Source organism: Phalacrocorax carbo, chromosome 8 (genome assembly GCF_963921805.1).
Source record: "Phalacrocorax carbo chromosome 8, bPhaCar2.1, whole genome shotgun sequence".
Lineage (NCBI taxonomy): Eukaryota > Metazoa > Chordata > Aves > Suliformes > Phalacrocoracidae > Phalacrocorax > Phalacrocorax carbo.
Genome location: NC_087520.1, coordinates 32,685,516 through 32,705,569, shown reverse-complemented (window position 1 = coordinate 32,705,569; position 20,054 = coordinate 32,685,516). Strand labels below are relative to the sequence as shown.

Sequence of the window (20,054 nt, the reverse complement as noted above, 5' to 3'; positions counted from 1 at the left end):
CCCGCTACAAAAAGAGACTTGGTCAAAGTTTTTGTTTTAAGGTCACATTCGAGTACTATTATTTAAGCCAACCCAAGACTGGAACCAGTACAACATTTGTGTGGAAAATGTATATACTTCTCCCCCCCCAAAGCCACAGTACTGTAGTTTTCCTATTCCCATCATTATTAGTATAAAAAAGTTAGAACAAACCAGAAAAAAAAAAGAAAATTCACTCCTACTTTCATATCTTCTTAGATCTTAACCTGACATTAATGAGCAAATACACACCAGCATGATGATCACACTGTAGGATAAAATGGCTCATATACTGTGTTGATAAGTTAAGATGAAAGAAATCCAGAACAAAGACACAACAGTATTGTGGAGATATGTTTAGATTCCAAAATATTTGTATCAGTCAAAGATAGAAACACCCAAGACAAAAAAAACCCAACTAATAAATAGAAACATCCACTTTTTTCCACTTGACTGTATAATAAAGATACTATATATATTAAAGCATTACTCAATTACTATGCCTAGCTGCCACATAGAATACACAGATACATTATATACATATTTTCCATCTGATCTCTGATGCATTTGCAGCTCCCATCAAACATCAATGCCATCCCTAAGCAAGCATTTGAGGATAGGTTTTAACTTACAGAAGACAAAGATGCTCATATGGAAACAGTACTGGCATTGAAATCCTGACCCTGATGATCTAAGACTGTAGTTGAGGGCGTTTTGAGTGGCATCTCTGACACAATTTTTCCTGAATCTCAGAATAAAGCATTATGTTTTGCACTGGGCAGTCTACTGGACTATACTAGAGGACTTTACAGGAACTGTGGCTGCAAGATCTGGAAGGGTTACCTGAAGGGCATGTAATATAATCCCAACCCCCTTACAACCACCCTCACTCCAACTACAAAAGTGATGCAGATGGCACTTTTCTTCATTTATACTCTACTGGGTAGTGCCTTCTTTTTCAATAGCGATCATGCACCACAGCTTTTCCTATCCATTTTCTTTCCTGCACCAGATGAAGTTTTCTTTCTCTTCTCATGCTGACTGGCTTATTTACCTAAGACATCGTGGCACTTTATTCCATCATAATGTGGCACTGTTCCCTCAAAGTGAGAACGGTCATTAGATGTATCATTCTGAAACGTGAATATTAATGCCCAAAAGAGACAAACCATGAGCACCACAGATGGACAAAAAGGGATTAGACATAAATTAGTAACAGGATTGACAACAATTTACAACTACATCAGACACAATGGCACATTGTCTTGATCAACAAGAACTAGTACTCACAAATTGTACTTCCACAAGCACCTTCAGTGCTCTCGCCAATCAAGATTCATAATAAGCATTTTAAGACTGGTATTTTTTTTAATCAGCCTGATGCCAAGCACAAGTCAATAGGAAACCCACTTTCAGGGAATGAAAAGCTGAAGCAAATACAAAAGGGGCACTGGATGAATGCTGCAGCCGTCAACTGCTTACACTTAAGAGAGCAGAGGTTATAGTCCAAAAGAGAATTTTCCAACAATAAGTATGATGTATTATATTTAAGGAATGAATGCTGAACTTGACAGGACGGTTCATAATAAATGCTATGTGATCAGGGTGGAGGTTTTTTATATAATTTTTGTGTTTAAATTCTAATTCTAATTGCTGCTAGAAACTGCAAATGTTTAAAAAGTGCTGCCTAATAGGCCCGTTACGAGTCAGGCACTGTATATAACAGCATGCTCAGGGAAAAATAAAAACATCCCACGCTTGGGATACTTTTTCTCTCAATGACTGGAGAAAGTCATTTACCCAAGAGACTAAATAATGGTGAAATGTATCAATCCCACTGATTCTCCTTCTCTTCTGCAGTTAATCTCAGTTTGCCAAAACCAACTGCCTAATGATATTATCTTGTGATTTTAGAGCTACTTGTGTTGATGCTGTGCAAAGGACACAAGCAGTCATTCTTGGTCATGTGTTTAAAAAACCCTGAATTGAGAATGATTTGAAGAGCTGCTGCTTAGAATTTCTTCCACTAAAGATAGGTATGCATGGTACTTCATTGAAACAGTCAAACTAGGTCAAAATTAGGAAAAATTAGCACAAGCAGAACACCGTATTAACACAGCTTTATTCCTTTCACTACACAAGCTAAACCAGGTACTTCTGCCTAATATATTCTGTGCCTGACAAACTTTCTGCAGCACTACGCCAAGTCCTTTTTTGCTGAAAAGGATGCAAGCTGAAATTAATTTATTTTTTAAAAAGACAGCCCAAAGTCTTCCTACTTTTTGATTAATTCTGATTTTATCTTTCAATTTACTTGTTCACGCAGCACAAGAATTCGTATCTTGATTAACTTAGTTTGTATTGTTTGTATGTGTTTGCAGAAATGCACATCTCTGCTGTCCCATTCTAAAGCCAGGCCTGGCTCCACCATGGGTGTCAATGCACACAGACCTAAGCACAACCTTATAAACCAGGTTCTGAACATTCCAGATTCTTCCTTTTAACTTGAATTCCATAGGTAATTTCACGTGGGTGAATTATGTCATGAAAACGGGAGTCTCTTTTTAGTCATTGGTTTTTAAAAGCTAAATAATTCTTGCCCTACCTCTAATTGCTTTATATTAAACATTCAATAGAAATACATGGGAAATTTGCACATACATCATAGTAACTATTATTTTTGTTCTAGAGACAAAATTATTATTTATTCAGTTAAAATTTTATTATTTTTTTTTTTTTGGCCAAATGAGAAACTGCAACCTGACTTGGTCACAGTGGCTCCATCCTTCTCCTTGTGAATCTCCTGTTGCACAACACTTCTCCTGACTCTGCCTCTCACCCCTCCAGACCTTTATCTATTTGGACAGCCAAGCTCTCTGGGAAAAGAACCGGATATGAAGGGTTCAATTCAAATTTTGGCTGGAGCTGCAAGACAAAGCATCAAATGGTAAAGTAGAAGAGTTAGCAAATTCATCACAGATATCTCTTTAGTCTCTTACCACATTGCTATGTAACTATACAATACATATTATCCTGCTCACATGCTTCTGTTTCCTTAGCATACATTATGTTTGATGCTATCTGGTAGCATAAGTTTTAGTTCTGTCATCTTAAAATACTAATAGTTGTCAATCAAAATAGAAAGTGCATAATAAAAATGTTCTAGAAACTAATAACCCTATATTTCTACAACCTCATCTTGGAGCTAAGCATTGCTAAAAATGAGATTAATTATGTTTGTACAGTGCCCAATACAACCAGACAGACCTCTAAACAACATCTTCCTAGAAATGAACCCGGACTATCATATAAAGAGAGTGTGTATATATTATGCAATATATGCAACACTAAATTAGTATCATCTCCATTTGGCCCAGTCTTTTGATCTACAAGAGAGTTTTTGGGGAAAAAACCCACAGTCTTCCTAGTGACACAGGGTTAGGTAGAGGATGAGAGAAGAGGGCACAGTCAATACTAAAGTAATTGATGGCGACTTTCTGCAAATATTTAGAAGCATGGAAGCACCAAGGAGATACACACAGGACAGGTCCCTGAAGTTATGACCAGCGTAACAGAGTAAGCTGATCACTTCAAGATAAAGTGTCAGAAAAATATCCTTTGAATTGTATGTGCGAAACTTTAGTAGGAACTTCACTGCTTGCGACATTTAAACCAGTTCTGGACAAAGTATTAGCAAATACCCTGTAGGGAATAATCCTGTAATGTCAGGAAGACAGACTAGGTGATAACAGGTCTTTTGCTGCTCCGATTTTTTTTATTCTAATCCATCACCCTTACAGAGGTGGTGAAGTTTGATGTAGGCCTTTAAAATTATGAACATTAGAAAATTAGGTCTGTGTCTGTATAATATACACACACATGGATGAAGGGTCTGTTTGGGTTTTTTTTAAAAAATCAAAGTGCAAAACCAAATTTTGCCCCTATTTTGCCCATGTTACAGCTGTAACTATGCATTAATCTGGCAAGTGCAGATAGAAATTTCTAATTATGGTTATGTGAATTCACAATTTACATGCATAATTGTGACAAGTGAACTTGCACTTTAGGCATGCAGTTACTTAAATATGTTTACTGTTGACAACATAGTAGAATTGGACTGTGACATGTTTATCCCATGAAACCACGATCACCCTGTGAGCTTTGCCCCAAAATAGAAAATCAGAAATCCTGCAAACTAGTCAACAAGGTGACATCAAAGCTTGCAGGAGAAGCTAAGGAGAAGTTCCACAAAGAGATCTAAACAAAACTCTTTCATCAGGGATACTCAAGGAAAATATTTTGTTTGGCTCCCTTCCCTGCCTGAACCACCACGGTCTTTCTCATTTTTCTTTTCCCCATTTTGCAGAAAGGCTAGAACTCCCTATGGCTCTTTCTAAAACCCAAAGTCCACCAAGGGTTTTGTACTGACAATCTACTAACAGTAAAAGTCACTCAGATAGAGCAATGGCTGCAGAAAGCACATCTGTTCCCCAGGCACAGAATGGCAGAACTCTTTATGGATATGCAAGGTGTGTTAAAGGAGGAGGATAAGGCTTCACTTTGTCCATGTTGTTACTTCTGATTTTCCAGAATGGAAATCCTCCTGTTGACTAAGGCACTAGGCAATCACCCCCATGTGTGTGCCAATAGAGAGATCCATTGTCTACTTACTTCAGTAGGAAAGAAAAACAATGAAAGGGTATGGAGAAAGGAAAAGGTGTTTTCTTTTTAATCTTTTAGGCTGCAATAGCCATAATTGGCTTTTCTATGTAGTTTGGCCCTAGTTTGTCATAGTACTACAGTGAGAAACAGCGGCTTGCACTGATTTTTATACACAAATCTTAATGACTTCAATTGCTGCTAAGGATGCAGAATGGTGGCAGGATATGGACATTCACCATTAAAGCCCTAAAGCCTTCATAATTACTGAGATACAGAATATTTATTATAGAGACTATGCCAGGCCTCTTTTGTGAGCTGCCCTGGGCCTGTTCTCTGAGCCACATCAAGCAAGAAGTTTAAATGAAACTGCTCCCAAGTTTCTGAAATGGTTTAATAAAACATACACTGACTGTAATATTCAGTTTATAGTAGAAAACTATTGCCCCTTGGTTTGAAAAATGACCTCTAGTTGGCAATTTTACTCTCAGCTTCATAGATTATAGTCCGCCGTTGGTCATTTTCTCAATCCACAGGGCAATACTTTTCCATAACAAGCTCCAACTGCAATCAGTATTTGTAGGCTGTTACACCAGTTGAGGATAATACGTCTCAACACATTCCATTATATGACTAAACAAAAGAAATAACAACCTGGTGACACAGACATATGGAGAAAAAACAGTGCTATTCTTCTAATGCTGAGATAGCAGAAAACATATTTCTTCGTATTGTGCTAATTTGTATTAAATTTAATGTCTTCAATACAAAATAATCTCTAATTTGATTTTTTCATTAATAGTGTTTTGGTTTATATTTTCTTATGTCTATTCTTATTTCAATGTAAAATGACAAATACTAGATTCTATTAGTATCAGATTTTAGAAATGACAGATAGTGACAGATATCCTAACATTGTAAAATCACATTAAGATGTACTCACATAGATATCTTAAAGATCATTTGCTCTTGGGTACACAAAACACACGTTCATAAACTTATAGGTTTGATATTAGGAAATTCTGATACAGTTTAGTAGGCAAGCTGCAAGTAATTGTTTCAGCACCCAACTCTAGTACACAAATACAAGATGAAATAACAGATTTTCAAAAACTGGTTCACCCATTTAGATGATCAAATAGATACACTGTGTTGAGGAGAAGCCACAGACCAGGAAGTGAGTAGGATCAGGAGCCTGTTCCAAGATGTGCCATGGACAGCTCTGCCAGTGACAGATCTTAAGAAAGTCACCCCACCTTCCCAAACCACAGTTACTCTGATCCATAGGTTAATACAACTCACCTAGGTGGCGAGAGTGTGACGAGGCTTAGTTCTTTAATCAGTGGATGGCAAAAGCTCTTGTAGGTCCTTTACTGTAAATACAAATATTTATAATTACAAGACATATTCATCCCCATCTGTAAAAACAACTCTGTGGCTACAACATGAAACCCACCCACACTCAGAGCAAAAGAGAAAAACCTCCTAAACTGAGGCTAGTGGAGTCAAGCAGAAGTGGCCATTTTGCCATCCATCCTCTAGAAATCACAACTTTCCTATCCTTTAAACAAATACGTCATATTTGCTGGGGATCTATGGTGGGGCAAGAAAGGAGAATTTTGGCTGAAAGCTACATAAGACCCATAAGAGAAAAACATTCATTGTAGATCTGTATGGGCAGCTTCAGAAACTATATGCACCTATAATACTGCATTTTCAGATATTAAAGGGGCAGATATTTGTCTTCTTCATTCATTTTCCACTACTGTTCCTATACTGGTGCTCAGTCATAGATTCACCTGCATTCTCTAGCTGGAATTTAAGTGGTCTGGATTCATTTAAACATGTAGGAACTGCATCCATAAGCTTTAAAACATTTGAGCTAAAGAATGTATTTGAATGTGATTACCAGCAGATGATGGTTCTTTATCTTACAAGTCTTCAAGGAATTTAGATGTCTAACTCATTAGTAGTGTTTGGTGCATTAGATTTTACATTTTTATGATTTTAGAAGAAAGGTTTTCTAATACAGAAAAAATTTTTAAAAGCAGTATTTTTTAAAATGTATTTTTTATTTTTCAATTTAGGGTAATAAAAGTGACACATATATGGCATAGCATAATGGATTAATTAAGGAATATGATGTTTATTCTAGGTCCTGAGTTGTACATCTTCATAACTCACTCATAAAAATTAATGTATTATACCATGCTCCACAATGATATATCTATTTTTACCATACCTGTTGAGAATAAATTGTTCTCAATTGGATTATGCTGATACCCAGTGAGAAATGTAAAAATTACATTGTTATTTTAAGAATTTACATTGCTTCATATAAAAAAAACATAATCTTCTCACTGAGCTTTTGAACTGTCATGTTACTCCCACTGTTATGAAATCATAATTGCTGCTGCCACACCTAAAATCAAATGCAATGCATATTGCATTTCTTCATACACTGTGCATTTTCTACCTTAATCACAAAATCATATACAGTATATTTTAGGATTATTCTTTCATTACTGACTGCTTTCGTATATAAGTAATCTACAACTACATATGCAAGGACTCATAAAATCCTCATTTCTAAAATCAACAGATGAAAAATCCCTAAATAATAACATACAGATGTTTCATATTTAAATGAGCTGTTGGCATTTAATGCTGCCAATCATATATGCAATAAAATTGGTGAATTTCAAAGTACTCAGCATATACAACATATTTTTTTTAATCAAAAGATCATTTTAGGATGACTGAAAAAATGACTGTTCAATACACATACAAAGATATATTTTCGATATCATCTTGAAATTTCTGAGTGGCCAACTACACTATATTGTTCCATACCGATTCCTATTCCTTTTGCCTCAAGAAAGTTGATTCTGCTGTCCTTAAGCTGCAATACCTCACTAAAAGTAAATTATCTGCACATTATCTACAGAGTAATCCTCTTCTTGAATACAAGACAGAACATCAGAGTTTCTAATCCTACGCAGATAGAGTAATTCACATCCACTGTAAAGACAGAGTAATACAATATGTTTGATAAATCATGTATGTGTCTGTGTACAAAGAAAAAGGTTTATCTCCTTTCCTACAAGATGCATCCGTATTAAAACGTGCACACACACTCCCCATGCTGGCATTGCAAGAATCTTTACAAGTTCTATAATAGAGACATCTAAGTTTAAAAAATGAAGCAGCTCACAGGTCAAACAAGTTCCTGATGAGAAGTGCTTAACCAGAAATATTATTCCACTGATTTTAAGTTTTCAACCATACATCAAACCCTAGAGTCTATTGATTAAATAAAAATGATCTTTTTTTATTTGAAAGCAAAAGAGAACTAAATCATTCCCATTGTTTCCCTTGGTTTGGAACTGTCACACTGTACACACTGGCCATGTGTCCTGCTTATAATTACAACATCCTTAAGGAGAGCTTATTCTACAATGACTGATCACAGGTTTCTTCCTCTAAATCTTCAGCTCCTAGTCATAATCAATGGCACTTGATGGCCCAATATTCTGATCCAATATGGCAAGCAATATGATCCAGGATCTGCTAAAAAAATCAATACATTCATATGCTTCATGAAATTTTGGATCAGGACAACTTTAAGTACATGTAAATATAAGAATTTACTGCAATTATGCTGGCACATCCTTCCTTTCTCATACCTCTTTTTCACTGCATAATTAGCTGCATCATGCCTTAATTTTGATTGCAATCCTACATAAAGTAATCCAGGCCACACAGCCCTTGCAAAGCCTTACCAAAGTCAAGGTCTGACAGCTTAGAGAACAGAGGGTCTCTTTCAGCAAAGCACATCAAAACATTGTGTATCTGTATATTCCTGAGCCCCATGTAGCATTGACTGGAGTCTGAAGATACCATCAAATACTAACATAGCAGGAACATGTAACAAACTGCTCATGATGTCTTTGAAGAGCACCAACCAAAAATTTTGGAGTTTAGTTCTATCCTTTTTTTCTCCTGTACAAAATGTCCAAGTTAGCTTAAGAGCTCCCTTGGGCTACTGTGTCTCCAAGTCAGCCTTCAGCTTGGTTCCAGTCTACCTGCACAGTGCTGCTCTGTGCTGTGCAAACATGCCCTAACGCTCAACACGTACCATAATGAGGCCAGAAAACCCTGTACCAGGGATATGGTTTCCATTCTGGAAGGTAATCGCTGCTAGGCTAAGATGGTAGCATCCAAGTTCACTTACATGTTTCACCCAACACTTAAAAGGACACATGTTAAACTCAGTTCTGTAACTGTATATGCACATCATTTAGTAAACTGAATAAAGTATTCGGAGTATTTAAGGGCAAGGAATTTTTCATGTACTTTGAATCTTCTTTAAATTAGCATCACAGACTAGGGTAAATGCATAATTAGTAAAAAATTAATTAACAAAAAAGGAATTTCTTACCTGTTAGTTATTTCTGTGTAACTGAGTTACAGAAATGCAGAATGATAAGTAAATATAGACAGCTGTAACAGTTAAGAAGGCTGCAGCTTGGGCATGTCCTTCAGCCCTTTAGTCTTTTTCCACTGGAAATCACTGGTTTAGCACCAGCAGAGCAAAGATGAGAACCTTGCTTCCACTAAGTAGCACTCATTTCTGCCCATTCAGAAGAGGATCAGTCAAGTCACGGGGGTAAGAAAACTGTTTGCTTATGGTGTGGCTGTCACAAGTGAAGATGAGTCTAAGCATCAAGATGGCACACAAAAGAAACATTAAAAAAAATAAACCCAACAGATACTCTTGCAAGATATATCAAATACAGTTCTCCAAACTGAAAATGCAGATGTCAGAAGATTGAGAACTTGCAGTTAGGGTTTTCCTGTTAGTTGAAGAACATAAGGATTCTCCTGAAGTCTTTGATTGATATATGATCTTTTATTTCTTTTCAGGCAGAACAGCTGTCCAGTGAGCTAGAAGAAATAGCCCTGAAGACAGCTTTGTGTCTGATATGACTTTGAGAGGGAAAATTATCCCAATGATAAATGTTTTATATGGAATGTCTAAGAAAAAAAGTAAAATGAAAATGTCATCAGTGAAAGATTTTTTTTCTCTTTGAGCAAGCAATCACTATTATCATCATTTGGGGTGGGGTGGGAAGGGTGGGGGGAGTTTCAGCGTCCGATACCAAAGAGAAAAGGTATGTCCCTCAAAACTGTATTTGGAATGAATCCAACAAAAAAGAGGCAATAGGTACTTTTGTGAGAAGGACAACCGGGCAAATGGGGAAAGAAGCAGAGAGTTTTCTGAGGATTTTAAGGACACGGTGACCTGGGATATATTCTAACTTCCTTCATTCTTCTTTGCAACGAAATTCTTTTAAGAAAGCTGAAACACTCACACTTTGCTGGCTGGTAAAGACAATCAATCTTTGCTGCGATAACTATATGCAGAAATAGCTTGATTGTTTTCCAAGAAAAAAACAAAGCAGTAACAGCCATCGCAAACCTTTGGACTTGGTACAAATTAGTGTAAATTTATTCAATCTAATGGAATTATGTAAATTACATAAATGGAGAACTACAGCTACTGTGATAATTTAGTGAAGTTATGTTCAGATTAAAGATGACAAGAAACCGAGCTTTTCTGGATTTTCCTCTAGAGCTGTGTTTTGGCAGCATGGTGAGGGGCTAAGGAAAGAGCCTTAGAGAGTGAACAGCCAGAACACTTGGGCAAATTTGTACACCTTTCTGATTTTAGAACACATCTCCTTGTGGCACTTCACTGTATGGATGGGCACCGATGGCTGCAGCAAAAGGAGGAGTCCTTTCCTTGAAGTAACCAAATCCAGTATAACACCAACAGTGGCAAACAGTACATCACTGGTTTGTGCACCCACCCTCCAAAGCCTTGTTGAATTTGCCACATAGATGATGTTCTCCATTATTTTGGTCAAGACTAAACAAGGACTCCTACATATCTGATACAGGATAGGATAGGTCTTGGCTTAGAAACGCCTAACAGAAGAGCACGATGCCCTTCCGTGCATCCTATCTTAGCGGCCCTTGAATCGTTAACCTAGATCTCCTTGCTCACCCCGCCCAAAACTCTTCACCTTTCAATACAATGGATTAAAGCACTCTTCCAACTTTCACTGTACTCCCAACCAAGCACCCTTCTTCCTTCCTTCCTGCCCCAAAGCCTTCCTGAATAAGCCCATGACTATACTTATTGTAGAAGCTAATTAAAATTAAATGAGACCTTTAGCATTGAAAGTTACACATTTTCATATACCTTTGTACAGCCAGAGAGAATTTCTCTCTTTTCCCTTGCATAACTTGGATGCCCTTCTTCACCCTATCCCAAACTCCCTCCTTCATCCCTACTTCTTCAGTAGTCCTTGTCCTTTTACATAAGCTGCCATTAACCTTATGCATCAGAGTGGTGCTCCAACCAGCTGTTCACATCTGCCTCCTCTTCTGCCACCTCACCTGTCCCTCCCTGCATCATCGAGTGCTAGTCCTTGCTCTCACACAATATGAAATCCACCGTTCTCGGAAATCCTGCTCTACGGGATTCCAACAACAGAAGAACGGGACATAAGAATATAAAAGCACCCTCAATGTGGTGTGCCATCAGGAAGCCAACTAAATCTGATAGACATTGTCCTCTCTGACCCACAAGCAGGAAAGGGCTGAGCATGTAGAGAGGAGAACAGAAATTCAGAAAACACCTGGTCTGTTATCAGCCAGCGTCACCTCACAAACAAAAAGCATTTGCCTAGGTCTTTACTTTTGGGGTAATCAAATCACATTAAAAAAATAATAATTCCTACACATATATGTTACATATATGTTAATATTTCTATGTTTCCCTTCTTTCTCCTCCACTTTCAGTTTGCAGTGGCAATCAGCAATTATTTTACAGAGAAGGACTCTGTAACAATCTTACAGGGTGCCTTTAGTAATAAGATAATTATTTGTAACTCTATAAAGAATTATAATTTTTAATTTAAAAAGAAATCAAATAAAAACAGCTTTCATCTTTCCGATCATGTGAAGAAAACATTCTCTGCCTACAACTCAAATTATCATTCTCTCCTTTGTGCAAAATGAATTGACCCAGAAAACTAAAAGGGTAAGAACCCATATTTGCTGGGCTTATTCAGCAGCCAAAAAGTTCATGAAAAACACTGTTGTGTATCACATAGCAACCACTTGATGCCTATTGTTACAATACAGTAGTTATTCAAAAAGTAAAATCTTGCATTCTCAACTAAGAAGCCACGCTGCAATGTGTGTTTACTGTTTTTGGGAAATAGTTATCTTGTCATTTTCTCTTTTTCCATAGTCTTGGCATATTTGGTCAGCTATGCAATGTGCCGTTACCCACAGGAAAGAAAAGGAACACAAGAGTTTTCCTCCAGTGTTTTGTTCACAGGACAATGTCCACTCAAAGCAACACTGGAGATGGCTATTAAAAGAGTTAAGATGTGCTCTATTTGTATGCAGCCACATTTTCAGTAAAAATGTAATATCTCAAAGGAAGAGTGTGAGGGAGAGAAGCTTATAACTTTTTGACCAAGCATTACAGTTGCACAGTTTCACCTGTTCTCAAAGCAGGCTACTCTCAGGAAGTCCTTTACACATGTGCAGATATCCACATCACTACTGCACATTTGCACTTCTTCCCAGCACTGTTACCTGTCACTACAGCTGTGCAAAAGTATGAACTTCACAGACATCTCCCACTCCACCTTTCCTCCAAATCTTTTGTGGTAAGAGATGGTAAAAAATAAGATGCGATAAAAGTAAAATTTATAGAGGAGGAAAGAAAGTCAGCTGTCGAGTCAGAAAAAAATATTAACAATTTCTGTTAAATGGAGCATGTGTTACTCTAAAATATTTGAAAAGCAGTGGCAGATCACTTGAGCTATTCTGGCCTTTGCAGATTTCCATGAAAGCTGAAAGACAGCCCTCAGTTTCAGCCACAACCACTTCAGACTGTCTATTTAAATTATCAAAGCAAGACCAAAACCGTTCTTCTGAAACAACTGCTGGAAGAGATGAAGAGAAGAACAAGAAAGATATAAACTCCCTTGTAAGTGCTATTATGTGCTATTACACAAATAGTATATCTTAGAACTTCAAGTTAATGGCATTTTTAATAGCAGAAGGGAATGGCAGACTTGCTTAGCATAACTTTGAGATATTTCATCAAGGCTATGTACAAACAGGTGTGCAAAATTTTTGCTAGCTGTAAGATGCATGTTGAGATTATCTGCTTATCTAAAAGAGTGTTTAAACTCCATTTGAGTACTTGAAATAAGATAGTGGCAGAAAGTAGAGTAAAAGGGGGAAAATGTTTGAGCATAGACATTTTTGCCAAGAACCATACTTTGAGCCCAGCTGTGCCCAGGTATATGTGTGCTGTTTTCGTAGTCTCTGAAAAGAAATTTGAATGGTAGGCAGCAAACTCCACATGAATGCATGGAACTGCTAAGGAAAAAATGCGAGAATGAAATAGGTATGCAGGAACAAAGAGATGGGTTTTATGATTTTGGAAAGAAAAAGAGATCTGGCTGTTTTGAAAACAAGATGGAAATCACAGATGGGTTGAAGTTGCAGCTTGCTTGCCCCAAGTGTCCCTGCTTGTCTTAATGAAAGTTCTTTATTGGAGGTCAGAGGAGAATGCAAAAACATCAACCTCTTAGTTAAGCTGGCTTACTGGTTTACAGAGCTTATTCAAACAGAAGTGTATATAAGTGTATATAAAAGTAAATATTTGAATCAGTCCAAAGGTAGATCCGTGCATACTTATAGACAGGGATTGTCTATACAAAAAAAGTACTTGGTTTGGTCATCGGTCAGTCATCTGGCCATGACAGGATGTGATAATTATACATGACTGTTGAATAGCTGCAGTTACGAATAGTACAGTCATGTGCAATTTATCACCAAGATACTGGCATACTTGATGAAAAAGACCAACTAAAGACAACTAAAAATCTGTTTGTCACAACTAAGAAATCTTTCCCCTAAAGCAACAGAATCATAGAATTGTTTAGGTTGGAAAAGACTTTTAAGATCATTAAGTCCAACTGTTAACCTAGCCAAGTCCACCACTAAACCACTTCCCCAAGTACCACATCTACACTCTTTCAAATACCTCCAGGGGTGGTGACTCAACCACTTCCCTGGGCAGCCTGTTCCAGTGCTTGACAACCCCTTTGGTGAAGATATTTTTCCTAATATCCAGTCTAAACCTTCCCTGAACATGCATTTCATGTTTTTAAAGGAAAAAAAACAGGAAGGTGAAATCTTTCTGCAAGATCATTATCAAGCAAAGGAATGAATCCTGCTTGCTTAACAACCTTTGGACATACAGAAAAAAAGTTCAGTATTTTTATTGCATTCTTAAAGGTGATTTTTCAGATCTGTGCTTCAGCAGTTGAAATTGAAAAATGAATATACATGCTTATTTTTACTTAAAAATTAAATATATGTTGAAGAATAATGCAGAACTTTTCTAGCCAACTCAACTTCTCTTAAAATGTATGCTTCTCTCAGAAACAGATTCCCAGCACAGGGACTGGTAATTTATGATCCACCAAAAATACTCTGTTGAACAAAAAAGTAGTACCTACACTGTGCCTATGCAAATCACTAAGAAGAAGTGACTCTAAGGACCAGTAAGAACAAAGCCCAAAACTCCTATCAAACATTATTTGAGGTTTGAAAAAGTCAAGACAAAGTGTAATTATTTTTAAATGGGGATAAATTGGGATTTCTCTAACAATTGACTCACTTTGCCTGCTTTTATCTAAGGATCTCAAAGAGCACTCCAAGTGTTAATTAAATTACAAAGCGTTTTTGAGACAGGTAAATGGTATTATGCCCACTGGGGAACAGAGAGAACATTTATGTTTCATTACTAATGTCACACAGTAATTCAGTGGCTAGTAGTATAACCCAAGAATTACCAGCCGCCACTTCCACTCATTGGCCTCACAAGAGATAAAAAGCAAAAAATACTTTCTTGTGCTTTTCTATCTTCCAAGAATTAGGCCGAGATTTTTAAATCTTACTTTATTTTTCATCCTCTGCTTACTGGGAGGCCTTTTTTTCAGAGTCACACAAAAGAAGCCACTTCCTAACCTACCGAAGTGTGTTAAGGATCACAGTACAGCAGTATGGATAGGAATCTAAACAAGGGCAGTGAACTGTAATGGTGCTGTTTAACCGCTCACACAGCTGCATCAGGATCCTCTTCTCCCTCTTCTAACTAGCCATATGCCCAGAAATGACACATAAGAGCCTCTATCCCATCAGAACGGAGACGGAAAGATGTGCAGATGAAATAATCCTTTGCTGGTCAATTCACCAACTTCCAATCCTACTTTACCAAACAAACACACATAAAAATACCCTATGGAACCTGGTGCCTCGTGCACTTCATGTAATAATCTCCCACTAAAAGGAACAACATAAGAAACAACCAATGAAGCCCTGAAAATGCTTCAGACCATGGAAGAGTCTATTCTGCAGTCTGCTACATATTTTGAGTTGCATGTGAAGAGATGAGGGAGAAACATTTCACTGGCCATTCTATTTTAGCCAAAAAAAGGAAGCCACCATTTTTCATTCCGGCTTGGTCCTGACTAGTACAACTGCAGGATCCATGAGTAATAAAGCAGTAAGATACAATGCAATCTGCACAATAGACAGTCCAATGACTTACAGTGCAACCTAAGGCATCTCTAATTTAAGACCAGTACAGCTCTGTTAGAGCTTTAACAAATTAAATCTCCATTAGTAAACTGATTTTGCAGAGTTCTTTATAAAAGGTTTCTCTGTTTTGTAAATAATTATTTATTACTAAAAACAGGAAAGCATCTTTTTGAACTTTCTTTAAACCTTTTGAATACAGTGTTAAACCAAGATTTCAGTCTTTATTCTGCTCCCCACCACCCCCTTTCTTGTTATGTCATTAAGAATCAGCTATGTGGAAGAGATGAGCATGTCTTTGATTTAAATGACCAAGGCTTAAGATTGTCTTTACCACGGCAGAAAATAAAGCTGCTGCATAGATTTCCCATAGTAGTATTATTGTTATATGGTATGACAATCATCATCTTTTTCCTTTTCCTAAAAATATGTCTGAAGGACCACACAGTTTGTACAATGCATTCAAAATATTTTTCTTCGTTTACATTGATTGCATATTTCAAATCATGTTACAGCTGTATCACTTAGCCTAAATCAAATAAGGAATCCACATAAATGCATACACACACTTTCCTGGTTTTTAGACATTGCTAGTATTGACAAGATTAAAATATTTTTCTTATTCATTATTTATTATGATATGATGAAACAGGAAGAGTATGTATTTAACAGAACAACACAAAGTAGAGTTAAAATGTGGACATGGTGTTTCATTTTGATTTTACTGCGACAGTGTTAAGTATGGACTCCCTGACTGCAATGATGACATCTTTGGGTGATGAAGATTTAAGATGCTTTGCAGAGATGCAGTGTTATCCAAACTCTTCAGCCATGCTGATTAGGAACATTATTAAATAGATGAACCCAAGACTGAAAAGAATGCCATGACTAAAGTCCCTCCTGCTGCAGAAGACTGCGGGAATCGGTGCTCAGTGCAAGCATAGCAGCAAACCCCCACAATGCATCAGGTATGTAACTGGCGTGACTGGAAGGCTTTTACAAGCACGAACATTTTTTGTTACCAAAAATATTCCTCTGGATAGTTTCTCTGCTTCTAGCATGAAGTGATATTACCTGACAAGTGGAGTTTGGGGTGAAGCAGTGCTAGATCTGGTTGCACCTCAAGTATAGGGTAGATATGTATGAATTTGGTTTTCAAATGTATGTACCTTGGATTGAAAACCACAGACACAGCACTGCATGATCCCTGTTTCCAGCTCACAGTTGGACACAATTCTGCACATTTCTACTGGCAAAAAAGCAAGGAAATCCCAAAAAGAGTGCACCACAGCAAAGCAGCTGTAACCAAAACTGGTCCTGCTGGGCAGAGAAGCATAGACCTTGCTTCCTGAGTACGAGGCAGTATCTGGGGTAGAATGCAGAAAAACAAAGACACAATTTAGCCCAAATGCTCATTCCTGCATGTTACAGTCTAAATATACCCCCTATGATAATACAGCAGAATAATCAGAAGGTACTGAATGCTTAAAATGCACCCTTAACAAAACAAAACAATGTAATGCATATCCCTCTCTCTCTGTCAAACAATTTGCCTAACAAATCATAATTATGCAGAATGATATAAAATTCACCCATCAAGCCCAAACACATGCACAAAGATTACCATGGCAAAGAATTGTGAATTTCATTAAATATGTTAAAGGCAAAAAAAAAAAAAATTCAGGTTTGAAAAATAGTAATCCTGTCTTTCAACAAAAATATTATAGGAAGCTATGAATTTGGTAGATCTGAATAGGATGTTGGTACATGTTTTACTAAGGTAATATAATGGCACACTATTATTAGATCACATTAATCATTACTGTGCCAAAGGCACTGACAGCACCACTGAAAAGGATTGAAAGGGCTGGTAATGGATATAAATTACCCATTGTGTGATAAAAGGATTTTTACTAAGAAGGTAAGAATAAAACAGCAAATTTCTAATATAACTGTTGCGTAAAAACCAAAATAAAAGTAATCCAGTCAGTAATATCCACAAAATCAGAAAGTAAGCACTTTTGAAACAAGATAGAGTCACAATAAAAACTGTATACGATGTAAAATTAATTTTGTGGTGCATAATATTACTATCAATTTAAATAGTTTACATGATGACCTCTAAGGGGTATGGTCAAGAGAAAGGTAAGCTTTGTTAGTTATAATCGAGTATGAGCTTCTGCATGTGTATTTTAAGTTTGTGGGCTTGGAATTTTTTCTTTGATTGTTTTTTAACCAATAATGGCTTCATGGCACCCCCCTGAAATTCAAGATGTGTTGAGAGTTTTCCGTTTTCTGCATTAACATCACAACAAGCAGCACATCTCTCAGACGGTTTTATTTGGATTCAAAATGCTATTACAAAACGAACCACATCTTTGCCGAGCTATTTAACCATTCAGTTGAAACCATCTGTATTACTGATTGTCCAGTTCTGTGCTCCTCCTTTACTCTGGCAAGTATTTCCTGATATTAGTAAGGATCAGGGAAGTGAATTGGTCAAACTACATCCTTATTTACAGCATTAAAAATCCACATATCTTCTCTGAAGTTGATGGAATTTTTCTAGAATCAAGTCATCGTAATTCTTTGTGTCAGTTGTCTAGAATAAAATCCAGTAGCTCACATACAATTAGTAAGTTTTAAAAATCATGAGCCATGTTCTTAAATTATATAAATTCCTAAGTACAGACATCAATCCTGAAAAAACATCTATGCTTAACTTTACTCACGTGAGTAATTCCATTAACATCAGTAATTCAATACCTGCTTATGCATTTGCAGTACTGAAGCTTTAATATGCCTGAACATCCTCTCACTTACATTAGCTATAAATCAGCACAGTTCCTCTGAATCACACAGTTTCTACTGATTCACAAGATACAAAAATGAGTGGACAATCCAGTATAACAATTATAATAAAGAAATAATGTAAGAATTTGATTTGGGAGCAGAAGAAATTTTTATTTAAGAATCAATTAACACATGTAGAATGTAGAATTAATTATTGGTTATTTCCTAGGAAGCTAGACTTTTATTTCGAACTGAGGGCCAAATAACCCAATTCTGATTTCACACCGATTTCCACACCAATCTGATTTCTCAGACTTTACAGGAGCTTTTCTTCTACTGCACTGGAATAGCTCAGAGGAAAATCACATATACAATGTAGTACACCCCTCCACCCACTGATTTTCATGGGTGTTCTTCTCATGCTAATACAACAGAATGTGGGTCTTAATAATATGCATGAAATGTTCTATTGAACTTATGGGGGGAAAAAACCAACAAAAAGTGATAAAATTAATTTAATCATGAGTGTCATGGAATTTTTTTTAAATCAGCAGTCTGTTGATAAAGTAATAAATAATGATTCATCTCTAACACAATTTTTACATATCAACTGCATAAGATGAATGCTCATGATTTTACCAAGCAGATTTTTTTCTTTAAAAATCTATTTGTAGCTCACTATACCCTGAAAGAGCTACAATAAAGTTTTGCTAAAGACATAAACATAATATTTTTGAAGATGTAAAAAACCATGTGAGAACAGATTTTTAAATCTAATTTAGGCACCTCGGTTTTATGTAATTTTTTTTAATGTGGGAAAAGAAACCTAAAAACTCAGATCCATAAGGAGAAGAAAATTTTATGAGAATAATGTAAGTATTCTTACCGGTTACTCTTAAACCAACGAATCTGTTCCCTGGCTGAGGAAATTCTTAAAAGACATGCGATAGGTACTGAAGGTCGCAACTGTAAAAATAAAACCTGTGAGAAATTTGATATGTCAAAAACTCAGTGTCTGAATCAGACATTTACATTAAAATATTACAGTGTCACCTCAAACAGACAATCTACAGAGCAACAGAGAGTACTGAGAACTAGAATGTTAATGCCATTAACGCTTTTCTATTTTTTAAGTCTTCATAATGATCGTGTTTGGTGGTCATTTTATTTTGGTACCTGAAAAGTTCTTTCAGTTCTGCATTGTTTTGAGAGGGAAAACCTCTCCTCAAGACAATGCAGAGGAACAGAATGAAATTCTTCTGATCCTTTCCCCTAGACAGTGCAGCAAAAGAGGACAAAACAGGATAAAACAAAAGTTGCATAGCATACTCCAGAAACCCAGTTATTCTCTTTGACATTGATATTCTAATCTTTTGAACTGAGTAAAAAGAGAACAGCTACTAATTGTATTTTTACTTTTTTTAAATTCCATTTTATAACAGAAATAAGTCCTTTGTAGATGATCTCATCTAATAAACCCTACTTAAAAGAGATAAGAGCCCGCAGTAAAAGCCAAGCCAGAATACTTTCAAGATATTTGTCAGTAGTGAATTTAGGGCCATTACATTAGTAAGCAAAATAGAAACAAAAACAAAGGGCGTTCTTAGAGCAAAATAAAGTTCACTCGACCGAAGCTATAATCTGAAGAATTTATGACTGAGAATTCTAACTATGTTTATTCCTGTGCATGTCTAACAAATGAAATTAAAGGTCACTTCCAAATAATACACTTTGTACATCTACATCAACCAAACTGTTTTGTACAGCAGGCTCTGGCTCTGAAACCCCAGTTCAAGCACCACAGCCTTCGGGCTACACCTTACCAACACTGATTTCCCAGAGAAGCCCTAACTTCTCTGCAGGGCCCAGTGGCAGGCTGTACT

The 20,054-nt window shown here is 36.6% G+C and overlaps 1 protein-coding gene across 1 annotated transcript in view; it reads right to left on the bottom strand.

Annotated features, from left to right (window-relative positions):
* ZNF536 (zinc finger protein 536) overlaps window positions 1-19,146 on the bottom strand; it is a 298,795-nt gene extending 279,649 nt beyond the window's left edge. Inside the window, exons 1-2 of the mRNA XM_064459500.1 lie at window positions 19,058-19,146; window positions 5,980-6,050 (exon numbers count right to left, since the gene is read on the bottom strand). The gene's annotated coding sequence lies outside the window, so the exon portion shown is untranslated. The remainder of the gene's footprint in view (window positions 1-5,979; window positions 6,051-19,057) is intronic.
* Between the last annotated feature and the right edge of the window lie 908 nt (window positions 19,147-20,054).